The following is a 15,933-nucleotide window of genomic DNA, read 5'->3' as shown; positions in this document are numbered from 1 at the left end:
CTTGGCTGATTCTATCCCCTAGTTACACATTGATGAGTACCAGCTCTGGCATGCAGACCAGCCATGGATGACTATTATCTTCACCCATTGCTAATTACTATCTCTGAAATACAGTTTTTTTTTTGGCTTACTTCCCCTCCCATCTTCCATAGTGGTTGTGAGTACCAGCGCTCTCATGTTCTGCCTTTGATGACATATTGAACTGGCCTCATCATCCTTTATTGTTTTAGAGGAACCTGTTGAGTTTTCCTACCCCCCCCCCCCCCCCGGCTCTTCTACATCTCCCACAGGCCTCAAAGCTGGCACTTTGTATCTTGGCTTCCCAGTTCTCTTCCACCTCAGCCTAATGCATTATGCATGCTGTTTCTTCCTGTCAGATATCCCCACTGTGTAAATTGTTCTAGATGTGCAGTTCTGCTTCTGCCTTTGTTTACTTGGGAGGAGAAGAAGGAATATCCCATTCCCTTTCTAAAAGGTAGAAATATGAACTAGCATTCAAGGACGTGGTTTTATTTGTTTTAATCTATCCTTCCATTCTCTCTCTCTCTCTCATGTAAATTGTGAGTTAACTGCTCTAGTCTGAGGTCTATAACATTCTATTACAGTGAGTTACTGCATTCACAGATGTACTAGTAACAACTTCAAAAGTAAAATATTAAAATAACAGTAATTTAGTAGAGTCTGACTTAATGCAGTATGTATAGTAAACAAAAGGACTAGCTATGGGTACACTCAGTGAGGAATACTGATATGAACTAATAAAAACTCTATAAAGAGTAGCACTAGCATGGTAAGAAGAGGGCAAAGTGGAGTTACAGAATTTGTGGCTATTAGTTTTGATCTTTGTGCAGGGAGAAGGTTGATTGTTAATCAGGTTAAATTTTGTTACGACAGAATAAACTGAAGATAGCTGTGGCTGCATGCCATGCTGAGTCAGATGGTCTGGGAACAGTTTTCCCTGAACATTGGTGTTTGTAACATCCATGTTCAGAGCATGCCTTTCTCTTATGATTTCTGGTCTTGCTAAACATCTCAGTCAGCAGGGTAGTGTAATCCTGCTGACGTTCTCAAGGACAGCTGTTTCCCAACTACTGGCTGAAATCATAAGTCTGCCAGTTGCACTTTCACTGTGACACCCGGAAGTGTTGATTGAGTAAGGCAGAGTAAGTTTAACGCAGATCGTAATGTAGAGGTAGAAGTTCTTCAGTGTCCTGTGGCTGTAAGAAGAGCACTGAATCCATGTTCTGTCTCTTTCCCAAGTTACACATTATGTAATCCCCTCCTTTGCTCCAAATGCGAACATGTAGGAAAGGCATCTGAATTGTCGAATACAATTAATTGTGATATAATTTGATTTACTGGCCTCTGAGACACACTAGATGCTGTCTGCTGAGGTGATTCCGCACCTCCCCCTCACTAACCAATGAGTTTGTGTTCTGCAGCAAGCATCTGTTGTTTATGTTTACCCTTAACACAGATGTTTGCTGAGCAAAGGGCCAGACAGCAAGGGGTGCAACTTTGATTTTGTGTATGGGGTGGGTCTGCCTTTCTGTACAGGACCTAGAGATTAAGTGAAATGAGTTATATATACCTATGTTCTGTGTCTGATTTTTTTTTTATAACAGATGTTGCATAGTATGTCTGAATCTGTTTATCTATCTATCAATATATATACAGACATACATGTGTGTGATTTTGCTTGTGTTAACAAAATGCATTGTTTCTTTTGATTTTTATCTTTGCAGAAATGTACTTTCAGATTTTCTTCCTCTGAAAGCATTTTCATTAGGCTGCTCTTTGGCAGTCCAACGTATATCCCAAATGATGCAATTTTTACACTACGAGTGGAAAGTGGATGTAGAACCTGATAAGTTAATGCAGGGGTAGTTAGGACTGATATATGGGGGATTAAAATATTTAATAATAAATTGCCCGTGTGGAAAATCAATATGGCAGAGTCCAGGGTGATATACCTTCATACATGTGGTGACTCTGAATGTTGCACATTGATCTGTCATGCTTGAAAAGTCGTAATGCTGTAGATTGTCATCTCGCACTTAGATTCATATTCCTGGTGAAGGGAGGGGTTGTTACACCCAAAATGCTACTCTTCAGGTGAGATTTTAATCTTTACTCATATCTGCTTTAATTTGTAACAATTTACATAGATATTAAAGTAGGAGCTTTTTATAAGTCACAGAATCATCATGTGGAATATTAATTTTCCTTATTCCTTTTTCAAGTCCATCAGTTTCACATGTAACTCTGAAAGTTAAGAAATGAAGTGAAAAAAAGCACTTTCTGTTGTTGTTGTGTCTTTCAGCTTTTCTTCTGTAAGAAGTGAAATCATTAATACTCATGTAGATCATGTTAACAATTATTGCATGGATTATTGTCTCAAATTAAATGTAAAAAAATGTTGCATAGTTTATTTTAGAAAACAATTCATTTTCACTTACCATGTAGGAATTGTAGCCTTCCAATCAGACACTATTGTAAAGGATCTAGGTACTCTTGTTGATAAATTCCCCATCAATTGACCACCATTTCTGCACAGTAGTTCAGAAATTTTTTTATATGGCACATCTAATTTCCAAAGACATCTTGACTAGAGTCAAAGAAGTCTTAAATCCAACTTTACTCATATCTTATCTATTATTGAATATAATGCACCATGTGGCATATATTTATCTAAATACATCACACAAGCTGAAAAGGGTCTATATTAAAACAACAAAAAGACCAAGTGTCGAACGGCTGAAAACTCGAGAATGCCTTTCATCGAGGTTTTTGTGAGATTGCGGTACAGTGAAGATCAGAAAATTTGCCCTTTCCTCACTGTAGTGTGATCTCGGAGTTGGTATATATAATTAGCAGGGGGTGCAGCCCCCCACAAAAGCGATTTCGATGAATGGCATTTTCATGTTTTAAGCCGTTCAACATTTGGTCTTTTCGGTGTTCTAATATAGACCCAGTTGAGAAACCTCAGAGATTCATAACTAAACAAAATCAGTGGCCTCAAAAATCTTGGTTATCAGGAAAGACTGGTAGCTGTTTCTCTGTATTCAGTCTCTTATAGACTCTACTGTGGAGATTGTCTAGCCTCTTGTGCCATGAAAGATTCAACTGTATTTGATCTCCTATTCCTTCACAGAACTAAAGGTACATCAAATACTCTGTTAAAGTAACTAAACTTTCATCAGCAAATAAGTAAGATACATCAGTGTGATAGACTCACATCCCAATGTGTCCTTCACCTCTGGAACAAACATCCACTACAAATCAAGCAGAGTAGCACCCTTGCCACCTTCAGGGTAAACTTAGATAATTGGATGGGCAGCCTCAGATTCTCTCCCGGTCTACCTTGTCTTGCCCTCCTTTGGGCTAGAGGGAAATTTTGAAAAGTACCCATGAACCTAAAATATATAGATAAAATTAGCCAAGCATGGTGGAGCAGAGTGATAAGGCCCTATCTAAAGTCCAGAGGACCCTTGTTTGATTAGAGACACTGGTGCTCGAAGAAGCTGGCAGTGCAGAATAGGAATGTTCATCTTAGAGGAGGGGGGGATATGGCAAGACACGTATAGCCACAATTTCTTGAGGGAAGAAACATATTGAGGTGCACAATTTGGGGACAGGCTTTTACCTCACCAAGCCAGTGCCCAGTAGTAGCCTTCATTTTTTTTTTTGATAATTTTTTATTGGGTTTTCAAATCAACAACCATAAAAGATTCAATAACAATAATTAACTAGGTCAAAATCAGATATAACAGAGCTTAAAATTTTTCCTAACAATAAATGAGAAAAAAAAACATAAAACATCTAATAAATTACTGTTTATACAGGGTGTCTATTAATAGTCAATTAAATATGTATAAGTATTTACATATATTTCCAACTGATAAGCATTGCTTGTTTAAGAGTTCACTTAGTCCTTTCCATGAGTTATATGAGGAAGTGATTCTTGTAGTTCTGGTTCTTATTGTAATAATCTCCAGATGTCTAACTTCAGAAGCGATGTTTCTGAATTCATTAAATGAGGGGATATTGTCGCTTTTCCAATTCCTTGTTATTACTTTTCTGGCAATTGATAGTAGGCTCCATCTTCTTCTTTCTGCTTTTCCCAGTTAGGGGTCGCCACAGCGGATCACCTTGTCCGCTTATGATTGCCAGTGGAGTTTTACAGTGTCGAGTTGCCAGCCCTGCACCCAACCTTCCACAGAAGGCACACACACGCACACACACACTCATGCCTAGGGCTAATTTAGAGTGTCCAATCCACCTACAGCATGTCTTTGGGATGTGGGAGGAAACCAGAGCACCCGGAGGAAACCCACGCAACCACAGGGATGACATGCAGACTTCACACAGAAGGCACCCCAGTCGAGGATCAAACCGGAGAACCTCTTGCTGGAAATTTCACCTTTGCAACGCATTCAGGTACTGGAGTATTGAAAAGAACTAAAGATTTAGTCAATGTAAATTGTAGCCTTAATTATTGAATGCAAAGGAAACTCATGGCGGGGGGGGGTCCTAGTACTGATACAGGTAGCTTGTCAAATGTCTTGGTACAGAGGGTTAAGGGTGTGAGCTGTAGTTCTTGTGGTACACGGTTTGATTCCTCCAGCTCTCTTTTACCTACTTTGTGACCTTGAGCAAGTCACTTAACTAGACAGTGCTTTGAGGTAATTGGGCATTTGGGCTAGGCATCTCAGTTGTTCCCTAGACAGCAAGACTAGTAAGAAAGTGTAAACCTGTAATCTCATCTAATGCAAGAGTAAGAGGCCTGAACCTTGGTCAGCAGAGTCATAGGTTCATAGGTGTGTACTAGGCTAATGGCCCTGGAGCCTTTACAAGGCTTGCCCATAAAAGTGCCCTGGCATCACGCCACCTGATGTTAGTTCCCAGTGCCTCTATCAAGTAGAGCCATTGGAGTGATCCCCCAAGTGAATTTTCTATTTCCCATCCACTCATCAAGATTTCTGTTGAAGAGGGGCCAGTGAGGTGCTCTGCTTGACATGTATGGGAAGTCTATTCCAGAGCATGGGCGGTCTCTGGGTTATGAACCTGCCCCTCCAGCATGTTCTGTTGATTGTGGTTATGAGGTTGAGGTCTCTGGAGCGTGTGGTGCGGAGGGATTGGGATTTCTTTAGATGTAGCATTTCTAACAGATCTGGGTCAGACATGGCTTTGTAAGTCAAGCAGAGATCGCCTCTTAGTAGACGATGTGAGACAGAGAATAGCTGGAGGTTTTTTGAGTCTGTCCATATAGGACATGTGTTTAAGGCCTAGGATCCCCTTCGTGAGGTACTTTTGTGGCCTTTCCAGCTGTTGCATGTGTATAGTGAGGTACATGCCAAATGGGACATTATACTCGATGATTGGCCTAATGAGGGAAGAGTAGAGAGAGATGATGACCTCTTTCTTCCTGGATGCAAAACCCTTGTTAATGAGATGTGCCACATAGAAGGACTTTCTGACCACAGTGGCAATGTGGTGGCCAAATGAGAGGTTGCTGTCAACCTGTGTCCCCAGATCTCTTATAATGCCTTCAGGGTTCAGTGGGCTCCCATTGATGTGGTAATTAGTGGGAACTGAGTTTTTCCCAAAGGAAATGACGACACATTTTTTGGTGTTAAGCTTAAGGCCATGGTTTCGACACCAGTCATTGGTCTCAGTGAGGCCTTTCTGTAGGATGTCTACATCACTTGGGGAGTTAATAATGGCTCCCAGCTTGCAGTCGTCTGTGAACTTGGTCAGCCAGAGTCCCTTCGTGTTGCCGTGGACGTCCGAGAAGCAGACGCCAAACAGGAGAGGACCCAGGAGATGCCAAACAGGAGAAGACTACTACCCCATTCAATGGAGTAAACTTCCTTTGCATGTTAAGCAGTGCACTTCAATATCTTTCTTTAAACATAAGCTAGACAAATGGTTGGGTGCTCTCAAATATACCTCAAGACTAACTTGACACCTCCTCCTTGAGAAAGGAGGTAAATCTAGAAGATGGGTATTGGCAAGGTATGCGTGTTCATTACAGTAAAATAGCCTTGAAACTCCTATGGATCTTGTGTCTCTCACACCTGTACTGTACAGGGGTAATAATTGAGTAGAGTTTAACTGAGGGAGACTTGATGAACAGCAGGCGCAGGAGCTTTGAGCGGTGGCAATATCATAGCTAATGAGGTTTATGCGAGGCACGATTATTGCTAATTGAAAACAGCAGGCATGGGGAAAATAGGTTAAAAAGTAAAATCCATAGGCAAAATTCTATCCTTTGTTTCCTTTCTTGCATTACTTCTATTTTTTTTCTTTTTATTGTAGCTTCCTCTGCTGTCTTTGAGGATGATTGATTCACAGCCCTTATATATAATGTCTCTTGCTTCCTCTTAATCTGTTCCAACTCTACAATGTTTGTTGCGTCTTTGTCATTATTTCTTGTTTCTGTTTTTCTTATATTACACTGATGCACATCATTCCATCCCTTTTACCTACATCAACAAAACACTTTTGCCCACCTTCCCGTAACATATTACATCTACTTGGCAGCAGCAGGACATATTAAGCTTCCACTGTCTGCCATTAAAGTGCATCCAGTATTCTACATCACCTTCCTCCCTGTCTTCTCCCTCACCTTCAGCATGTGCCCACTGACCTTTTAAAAGCCTCTGTGAATTTTCTGTCTGCCATGTACTTTGCTAGTGCACTCCATAGTTTCTTAGCCATCACTCTGAAGACGTACTTGCATAGATCCAGAGATCCCATATACCCCTGCTGATAGATATACCAAGTCAAACATTACATAATACCAGGAAAAGACATAGTCCCCAACCTCGCTATTATGTCAGTCTCATTGCAGTGCCAGCTGGCATTCCTGTCAACCACACAAAACTGTCAGGAAAGTTGTCCAAATACCACTGGAACCATATATATATATATATATATATATATATATATATATATATATATCAGGCTGGTAGGTCACAGGACCTTTCCCCTGCAGGTATTTGCAGTCAGCAGCAGTATCTTAATGTGAGCATTTGCTAAATGTAGATACTGCTGTGGCAGTTACAGAGTCAGCACACCAAAATGAAGTACTGTGTACCAGGCATGTCATATGGTCTGAACATTATGGAAGGGCAGTGTCATAAATACCAGCATTTAACCATAACAACTAATGCTGTGGCAGAAGGCCACATTCAGGAGAATAGCCCAGCAACCAGGAGAATAGACAGCAAAATGTGTATGTGTGTGTGTGTGTGTGTGTGTGTGTGTGTGTGTGTGTGTGTGTGTGTGTGTGTGTGTGCATGATGCTTATTGCAGACTATAGCGTGATGGTCAACCTGTAATGATAATCCACTGCAAGTTGAAAATTAGTACAGAACTGCAGTTACAGTGCTGCTTTAATATGATTTTTTTACGTGATGCTCCCTTGTCATATTTAGCAGCTACATGTGTCTTCTCCCCACTGTTGCAGCTCTCCAGTTTCCTTAGCATAGTCAGTGTACCATTGCTAGCAAATGTGAATGCACATCCAACTGCACTTGCAGTTTCGGAACTTCTGCCTTTCCATGCTTGTGTTACCTTTGACAAATCTTTAGCATCATGCTTGTGATGATCTATTTTTGTAGTTGGGTTGTGTCTCAGCTGGATCTCCTTCAGTAATCAGTGGTCCAGGAAAAGGTCCTGCAACCCCCCTCAGCCTGAATTCAGGATGCTTATTTAAATAGTCCAAAGTAACCAAAATGTATTGAAACCCATTGCTAGATTTTTACCAATGGCCCAACAATATCCATAGCAATATGTTCAAATGGCACCTCTGTGATGTGCATTGGAATCAAAGGATTTTTAAAGCCTGTGTAAGGGTCTATCTTCTGGCATTCAAGGGATCCTGCACAGAAGCTTTTAATTTTTGTCATTATTCCTGGTCAGTATAACCTTGCTAGGATCTATGGTTTAGTCTAGTCTGTGTCTAGATGTTGTCCTAGTATTGTATGCTAACCTCTTCACTGTGTTCCTGAAGGGTTTGGGCAGTAATAGTTGATGTACTGTCCTTAATTGTTCTGCACAGTAAATCATTTTGTGTCTCAGTATATGGGTAAGAATTGGGAATATTTAGTTTAGCTCTGTCCACCTACAACTCTTAACTATATGTTCCATTGTTGTGTTCAAAGAGTCATCTTCCCAATGTGCCTTGCTTAAATTTTTGCAGCTTACCTGGAGCATGGCCATCTCTAGAGTTTCAACGGGGTTAGCTTGTATTCAGGTAAAAGGCATCTCCTCCTTTCCTGCCAATACAAGCACTGGGATCTTAATGTCTAATTGCTCCAAAGAAAGGCAACTTGTGATGACATTCTTTAGTTTCATGTAACTTTTCACCTTTATTCCTTTTTTTCCTAGTTCCTTTTCATGATCCAGAATGTATAAAACCTCCTGCTTTTGTTTAAGGTTCCTCCATTTTTGCTCAGTAAGATGATCATGAGTATATGCTCATTATACACTACCTTATGTTTTCTCTCCTTCTTTCTCAGGATGAGCAAACATCACCTCCTAATTTTCTTTTTCTTTTCATGGTTGCTTTCTGTCTGCAAAGAGTATCCTAGAACAAAATTTGTTTGCAGTTTTTTCCCTTACCTTACAGATCTGATATAGTCCTTTTCATTCTTCTTCAACAAATGGGTTACAGATCTGATCCTCGGGTCCAACTTGACAGCATACTTTAGACTTTGGATCCAACTCCTGAGCGCCTCCATCTACCCATAATTCCCTAGTTCATCCTCAATATTTCAGATCTCATTTCCCACCATCGTGCTCAGATGTAGGGTCCTTTTCTCAAGCATTTATCTTAATTGGCTCATAAGTGAATTTGTCATCTTTGCTTAAATTTTTCCCTTTTCTTGTTCTCTACCGCATTCTTAGCTTTTGGTTTTCTCAGCATCAGACTCTTACTATTTTAAAATAGTATTTCCTTTTTTACCATAGTTGGCATTCTCTGTCATACTCTTAACCACAGGGTAATTCTTTGATTACTGTTGCTGGTAATTTTTTCTTTTCCTTCTTTTTCTACCTCTTCTAAAAAAACAAAAAAAAGTCTTTATATTGTTCCTTATTAATATTTTCTAAACAAAGTCCTTTTTATTGAAGGACTGTTGATACCTACTTTCCTGTCATTGCTGACAAGCCGACAGGATGAAAAAAAAATGCAATTCTTGCGGGCGTAAAATCCCTAACTTGGATGCCCACAAGGAGTGTATTTATTGACTCAGAGCTGCCCATCTAGATACTAATTGTAATATTTGTGCTGAGTTCAGTTCCAGGGCATTAGCTGACAGAAGCAGCAAACTTATTTTGAAAGGACTCCTTCCTTCTGCTTCAGCACCTTCTTCAGGGGCTCAAACCCCCAGCAAAATTTCTAAATCTGCACCTTTGGAAGTCCCCTAGGACTTCGAAATCTTCGAATCTGACCTGAAGGTTTGTTCTACAGATCTGAATTCATTAGATCATAAAGTTTCAGATCCGATCATCCCACAACTCTGGTCTCAGATCCTAGGCCCTTGGATCCAAAACCTGGCTCTTAACACAGTCAAAGAGCTTGTTCTCCAGAATTCATCCAGGATCCAGTCTCTCCTACTTTGCACTCTCCCTTCATGCAAACTTCCAAAAAAGCATTCCAGGCTCTAGCCCACCACATCCTCCAAGTCCTCCAGAAGTCTCTCAGAAGCGGATGTCAATAGGATGATGCGAAAGTTTCTCAGAGCTCAGATCTAGGTGGGGATTATTCCACCTCTGTCCCCTGTTGGATCCATGAGTCCTCCAACCACTACTCACACAATACTGTCTCCTTCTCCTATCCATCCTTTGTTTTCAGAGCCCCAGGATCCAATAGCCCTGAGAGGCCCAGAGTTGAATCAGAAGAAAATCACTTCTTCAACTCCGACAACATCCCTGACCAGTTCACACCTATACAGTTGGATCGGAAAGGTCCCGTAGCTGAAGCATTGAGGTCAGGTCTGTGGGGATGGGATCTACTCCAGTGTTATCAGACCCATCCTTGCCCCTCAGAGCCTTGGACCTGGCTCCCTCCTCTAGCCACAGATCCAGTAGGAGTTGTGATCTACCAGTACTGGAAGTCTTGGCTCCAGTGCAGGTGGCCACAGCTTCTCTGGGCCTGTCTGCTTTTGCGATTATGGAAAGAGCTTTTTCTCTTCCTAGAGATTCAGTCTCTCATCGCTCAGATCCACTCCCTATTCTCTCTTCAGTTCTGAGCTCTGAATTGTACAGGCCTATTCCACAGGGACATCCATTTCACTAACTTCCAATCATTTCCTGTAGAGGAACTCCCTCTCTCTTCAGATACCTCCCCTGACCATTCCCCGGATGAGATCCATTGGAAGAGAACTTGCAAGCGGAGACATATGTATTCCCCATTAGAATCCCTCATGGAGGATACTGATTTTGAGGAAGGAGAAGGGATCCCTAGATCACCACTAGATGGTGTCTGCTTTAGAGACATATTAGCGATCCTCAGGCAGAAAGGTATTTGGTCTTCCGATAATCCTCCTCCAGAGGAATCAGTATTTTTGGAAGCTTTTGGTTCTGGCATATCTACATCTTGGGTTACCACAAGTGGATAAGCTCATTGATTTAGTTTCCTGCTGGGCATGGAAGGAGCTGGATGCCATTGAGCCTGTACTGAGATGACCTGACAAATTCTAAACTCCCCCTAAGGATACATCCCACAGGAGTCCCTGTAGATGCTATGGTGGTGGCATCAGCCAGTAAAAAAGAGCTAACAGAACAGAGGTAATATGTCCATCTGCCAAACTTAGAGTGTAGGGCACTGGACAGATTCAGAAAGTGAGCCTTTGCCTCATTAACATTCACCTTGAGGTCCTTTACCTACCTGGCACATTTCACAAAACTGCAGAGAGATTTGACTAAGGAGCTGTCAAATTCTCCATCTGAGTCCACGCCCGCAGAGGAATTCAAAAGATCATTCTCTCAACTGGCCATGCTGTCAGTTTCCAACACTTCCATGAGGTTGATTTCTCTTGCAGCTGGAGGTACCTCACTGGCTGCTGGTTCAGCCATTGTCATAAGGAGACATGCCTGGATGCGGTTGTGTGACTTTGTGGAGTTTTTCAAGATGTCTTTCATCAATGCTCCATTTGATGGTACATCTTTATTTGGTCCAGCTGTAAAAAAAAATGCTTACCCACAATGAACAAGATGGGAAGACCCTGTCTGCTATGGGAATCAAGTTTTCTACCCCTCAACAAACCTTTTTTAGGAATCAGAGAGGCTTCCACAAATCTCAGGGACCTTTCCAGGATCCACATGGGAACAAGTCCTCCAGAGGCAGAGGAGGCAGTTTCAATGGTAGACATCGTCCAGAGGCAGAGAAGGGCCAGAAAATCAGGGTTTCTGTGATTCCTTTCTGGACAGACCCTTTCAGTACTTCTGAAGTGCTGCCTGACTGCCCAACTCTGAAGGCAGTTGGGGACGACTGGCCTTGCACCTGTATGCCTGGGGAGCTATAGCAGAAGTTTCCTAGGTGCTAAACTTATATCCAGAGGCTATTCCATACTATTTTTCCAACTCCCAATCTATAAAAGAAATAAGCTTCCCAACATTCCACCCAGTCAGAGGAAGGCATCTGCACAAGAAATTCAAAACCTGCTAGACAAAAGAGTCATCCAAGAGGTCTTCCACCAGACCAAACAGGATTTGAAACTTACTCACGTTTCTTGTTAGTGCCCAAAAAGACAGGGGACCTGAGACCAGTTTTGGATGTAAGCAAACTGAATTATTATATGAAAAAGTCAAAGTTTTGAATGGTGATGGTACAGTTCATTCTGCTATTTCTTCACAAGGATGACTGAATGCGCTCTATAGATCTTCAGGACGCATACTATCACATCAAAATAGACAGATGCTCCCAAAGACACTTAAACTTTTAGCTGGGAGCCAGTCTATCCATTCAGAGACCTGCCCTTTGGACTCATCGCAGCCTCCAGGATGTTCACCAAATGTATGGCAGTGGTGGCATCTCACTTGACACTCAGAGGATTCCGAGTGTTTCCATATTTAGATGACTGGCTCCTCAGCATCCCCTCTATGCATCTCCTTCACAATCCAGGGACTGTATGCTCTAGATTTGTTACTCACTGGGAATAACAATTAATTAGGCCAAAAATCAAACCTAACACCAGTACAGACCCTAGAGTTCATTGCTGCACATCTGAACATGACAACGCAAATTGCATCCTTACTAACTCATCGCGTAGACACACTCAGATCTCATGGTCATCAGATTCTTTCCCATCCGTCTCCTCCAGCCAGATTCATTCTTTAAGCACTGGGATCTATGGCAGCACCAGTAGTTCTGCTTCCTTTAGCACGATACTATATGCTTATTCTTCAATGGACTCTAGCTGTTCAGTGGTCTATTCTCCGACAACCCCTATCCTTTCCAGTCAAGCTTACACCAATCTGCAAAACACCGCATCCATTGGTGGATACAGTTGAACAACATCTGTCTAGGTCAACCCTTTGTTCTACCGACCCCATTGGCCATGGTGACTATGGACGCCTCCCAATTGGGGTGGTGTGGCATTACTTTGAAAGAACAGCCCAAGGCATGTGGTTCCCTTAGAAACCAATTCTCATATTAGTTTCCTGGAGATGAGAGTAGTCCTATTAGCATTACAGGCATTCCAAGATGTCCTTCCTCTTGGGACTGTTGCAGTTCAGGCCAACAACATGTCTGCTTTCTAGTACATCAACAAACAAGATGGAACCTGATCTCACCCTCTTTGCAGAGAGGCTGTAAGAGTGTGGCAATGGGCAGTTGCCACCAACCTCTTTCTAGATGCAGTTCACATTCCAGGGGGAAAACCAGCATATTAGTGGACAAATTAAGCAGGTCCATTCTGATACCTCATGAGTGGCCTCTCAAGGAAACAGTGGCAGAAGTAATTTTCCATTGTTGTTGCCAACCTTGCTGCAACCTGTTTGTGTCCCCCCACAACAAGTGCAGCAGTTATTTTGCTTTGATCCCCCCTCAAGGGGACTCATCAAGAGATGCTCTAATCCATGTTTGGCCATCCAGTCCCCTTTATGCTTAACCTCCACTTTCTTTGATTCCCAAATTTCTACAGAAAGCAACCCGGTTGAAGAGCTCAGTCATCCTCATTGCCCCCTACTGGCCTTGATGGGTGTGGTTCCCCTTCCTTTGGTCTCATCTTTGTTATCCTCCATGAATACTGGACCCAGCTTCAGATCTCCTCTCACACCCCTCAGGGATGAGTCATCCCAATGTCCTGGCCCTCAAACAGACCACATGGTTTCTCCACTTCCATTAATTGTGAGACAGCTCAAGCTTTCTTCCCCAGTACTTATTATTGTATTGTCCTTGCAAAACTACTCCACTAAGAAGGCTAACAAGAGCAAATGGAAAAGATTTTCCTTTTGGACATTGAAAAATGATGTTGACCCTTTTTCTGCTGTTTTTGAATTTCTGGCTGTTCTTTTTAAAGAAAGAGCTAGCTTTTCTATGATTATACTGCAGTTGGCAGCCATTTCAAACTTTCATACAAGAGACAGAAATTATTATTTGGCTTTTTCCAACCTATATAAAGCCTTTCTAAAAAGTATTTTTCTCCTTAGATCACCAATAAATTATCCTTCACCTCCCTGGGATCTGACTGTAGTGCTGCAAGGTCTGACTCAAAAACCATTTGAACCTTCAGCTAAAAATGATCTAAGATTCCTACCAAGGAAAAGAACCTTCTTTGTAGCTATCACTTCTGGAAAAAGAATTTCTGAACTCCAGGGCTCTCTCATCAAAGACTCCCTACATTATTTTCCATAAAGACAGGGTTACTTTATGAACAAACCCTTCTTTTTTACCTAAAGTGGTTTGGGAGTCTAACATTAACCAATCCATTCATTTACCAGGTTTTTTTTCAAAATTTTTCCAGCAAAGGAGAATACATGCTACATCTCCTACATACATATGCACATACAATTATATTTGTATCTACACAGAACAAAACATTTCAGAAAATCAGATCAACTATTTGTTTCCTTCTCACCAAAAAACTGGGTTATCCATTTTGTAAAGCTACATTAGCTAAATGGATTACAGATTGTATTTCTTGGATCTCTTCTCAACAAGGCATTTCCCTACCAAGACCACCAAAAGCTCACTCAACTAGATCTGTTGCCATTTTGGTCCAGTGCTCACACCTTTGTTATTCATTACAAATTGGATCTAATATCCAGAATCAGAGCTGCCTTTGGCTCAGTGGTTCTCAGGAATATCCTTCCATGAGGGCAACCCAAGACTGATGCAGCTGTTTACTCTGTCCCATTCATTGAGAAAGAATGAAAAGACAGCATCAGATTTAAAAGTTATGTACTCACCATAACTGTGTTATCCATTTTCATTCTTCCTCAACTTCCCCCCATCCACCCCCCTTCCTAAAATCTTATGGAGGAATATGTTGGATTATTTATTGGAACTAATACTTATGTGTTTGAGCCCTATTATTTCAGCTATCCCTTTCTCTATCTAATTTATGGAGATTTTATGGCAACAAACTTGATCTGAGGTATTGAGGATGGACTTGGGCATTGTGGGTAGAGGGAGGAGCTCGAGAGTTGGATAAAAAGTGTGAGGTATGTGGATGAATTGGATCCAAAGATCGGATCCGTAACCCATTCATTTAGGAAGAATGAAAATGGGCAACACAGATGCCTAGTTACGGCGAGTACATAACTTTTAAATATCTTTTGCCTAGAGTCTTCCCTTACTTGAGTTTTCTGTATTCCACTGACATAAATGAGATTAGAACTTTGACCCGATACTCCTTTATTAGTGATGTCCTACTTATCGATAATTTCCTCCTACTAAACACTCACTTGCTGCTTAGAATTCTACATTTTGGAATATGTTATGATTTAGCTTGATGGAAAGAGGGCACATTCCATACTTTGTAACTTCAGTCATTTGGAATACACCCCTTCAGTGAGAGATTCATTCTTTTCAATTCAAGCAGTCATTTATGCTCAGTGTTTTGAAACATCTTTAGGCTACAGTACCTTATATCTTCCTTCCTTCTGCTAGTTGTTCTCCTGCAGGCTAACCTGTCTTTGGTGTATGCTGACATATACATCTATGAATGGTATATATTCTTCTCAAAGTATCCTTACCAACTTGTTGTATCTCTAGGGCTTTTTAAAAGCATTCCCTCATCTTTGTTGCTCCCTCTACCTTACTGGTTATGCAGAGGTGTTTCTGTAGGCTTATTCCCTTGCTAGGTCCCTTCCCCATACGGAGAAGGTGGCTTGTCATAAGGATTTCTTCCCATTGCCTTCATAAATGTTTGATGTGGGGATAATATTTCTTTGTTATCATATGACTTCTTTACTTGGGAACTACAACAGCAAGATGAACTGCCTTTCCAGATACAGCTTCTCGTAGTTCTACTTGAATAGGTACTGTTTCTTATCTTCATTTGCTGCAGTTTAAAAGGAGAGGAGTCACATCCCATCAAGACTTCAGTGCTTTATTGCTCCACGGTATGTAGCAGCTGCTTGCTTACAGAGTTGTTAGGGCAGAGGACCTTCTTTTTATTTTTGGTCATCATCTTAGAGTTGAGGATTGTGCCATATGGGATGATGGCACTGATGCCAGAATAGCTAGCTACACCTCTATTGAAGACCTTGAACATGATTGTTAAGCATTAAAATGAGCAAAGCAGCTGTGCACAAGCTACAACTCACGATTCAGAAAGATATGTAGCTGTGTGCATTTGTCTGCCATCTTGCTAAATGCATGAAGCACTTTTATTTCACAAGGACTATGAACATATACTGCGTCATCTACTTTTTAGTAAAGGCTTTTTTTCTACACATACTATGGTTTTATAA

At 41.3% G+C, this 15,933-nt stretch overlaps 1 protein-coding gene and 1 pseudogene across 1 annotated transcript in view; both read left to right on the top strand.

Moving 5' to 3' along the window:
• CCDC57 (coiled-coil domain containing 57) overlaps positions 1 to 15,933 on the top strand; it is a 3,049,962-nt gene that overhangs the window by 2,884,095 nt on the left and 149,934 nt on the right. The window lies entirely within an intron of this gene.
• Positions 6,150 to 6,342, top strand: LOC122800585 (annotated as a pseudogene).

Source organism: Protopterus annectens, chromosome 4.part0 (assembly GCF_019279795.1).
Source record: "Protopterus annectens isolate FY-2018-M chromosome 4.part0, PAN1.0, whole genome shotgun sequence".
Lineage (NCBI taxonomy): Eukaryota > Metazoa > Chordata > Ceratodontiformes > Protopteridae > Protopterus > Protopterus annectens.
Note: the sequence above shows the minus strand (reverse complement) of the source record. Positions and strands in the feature narration are given on the sequence as shown.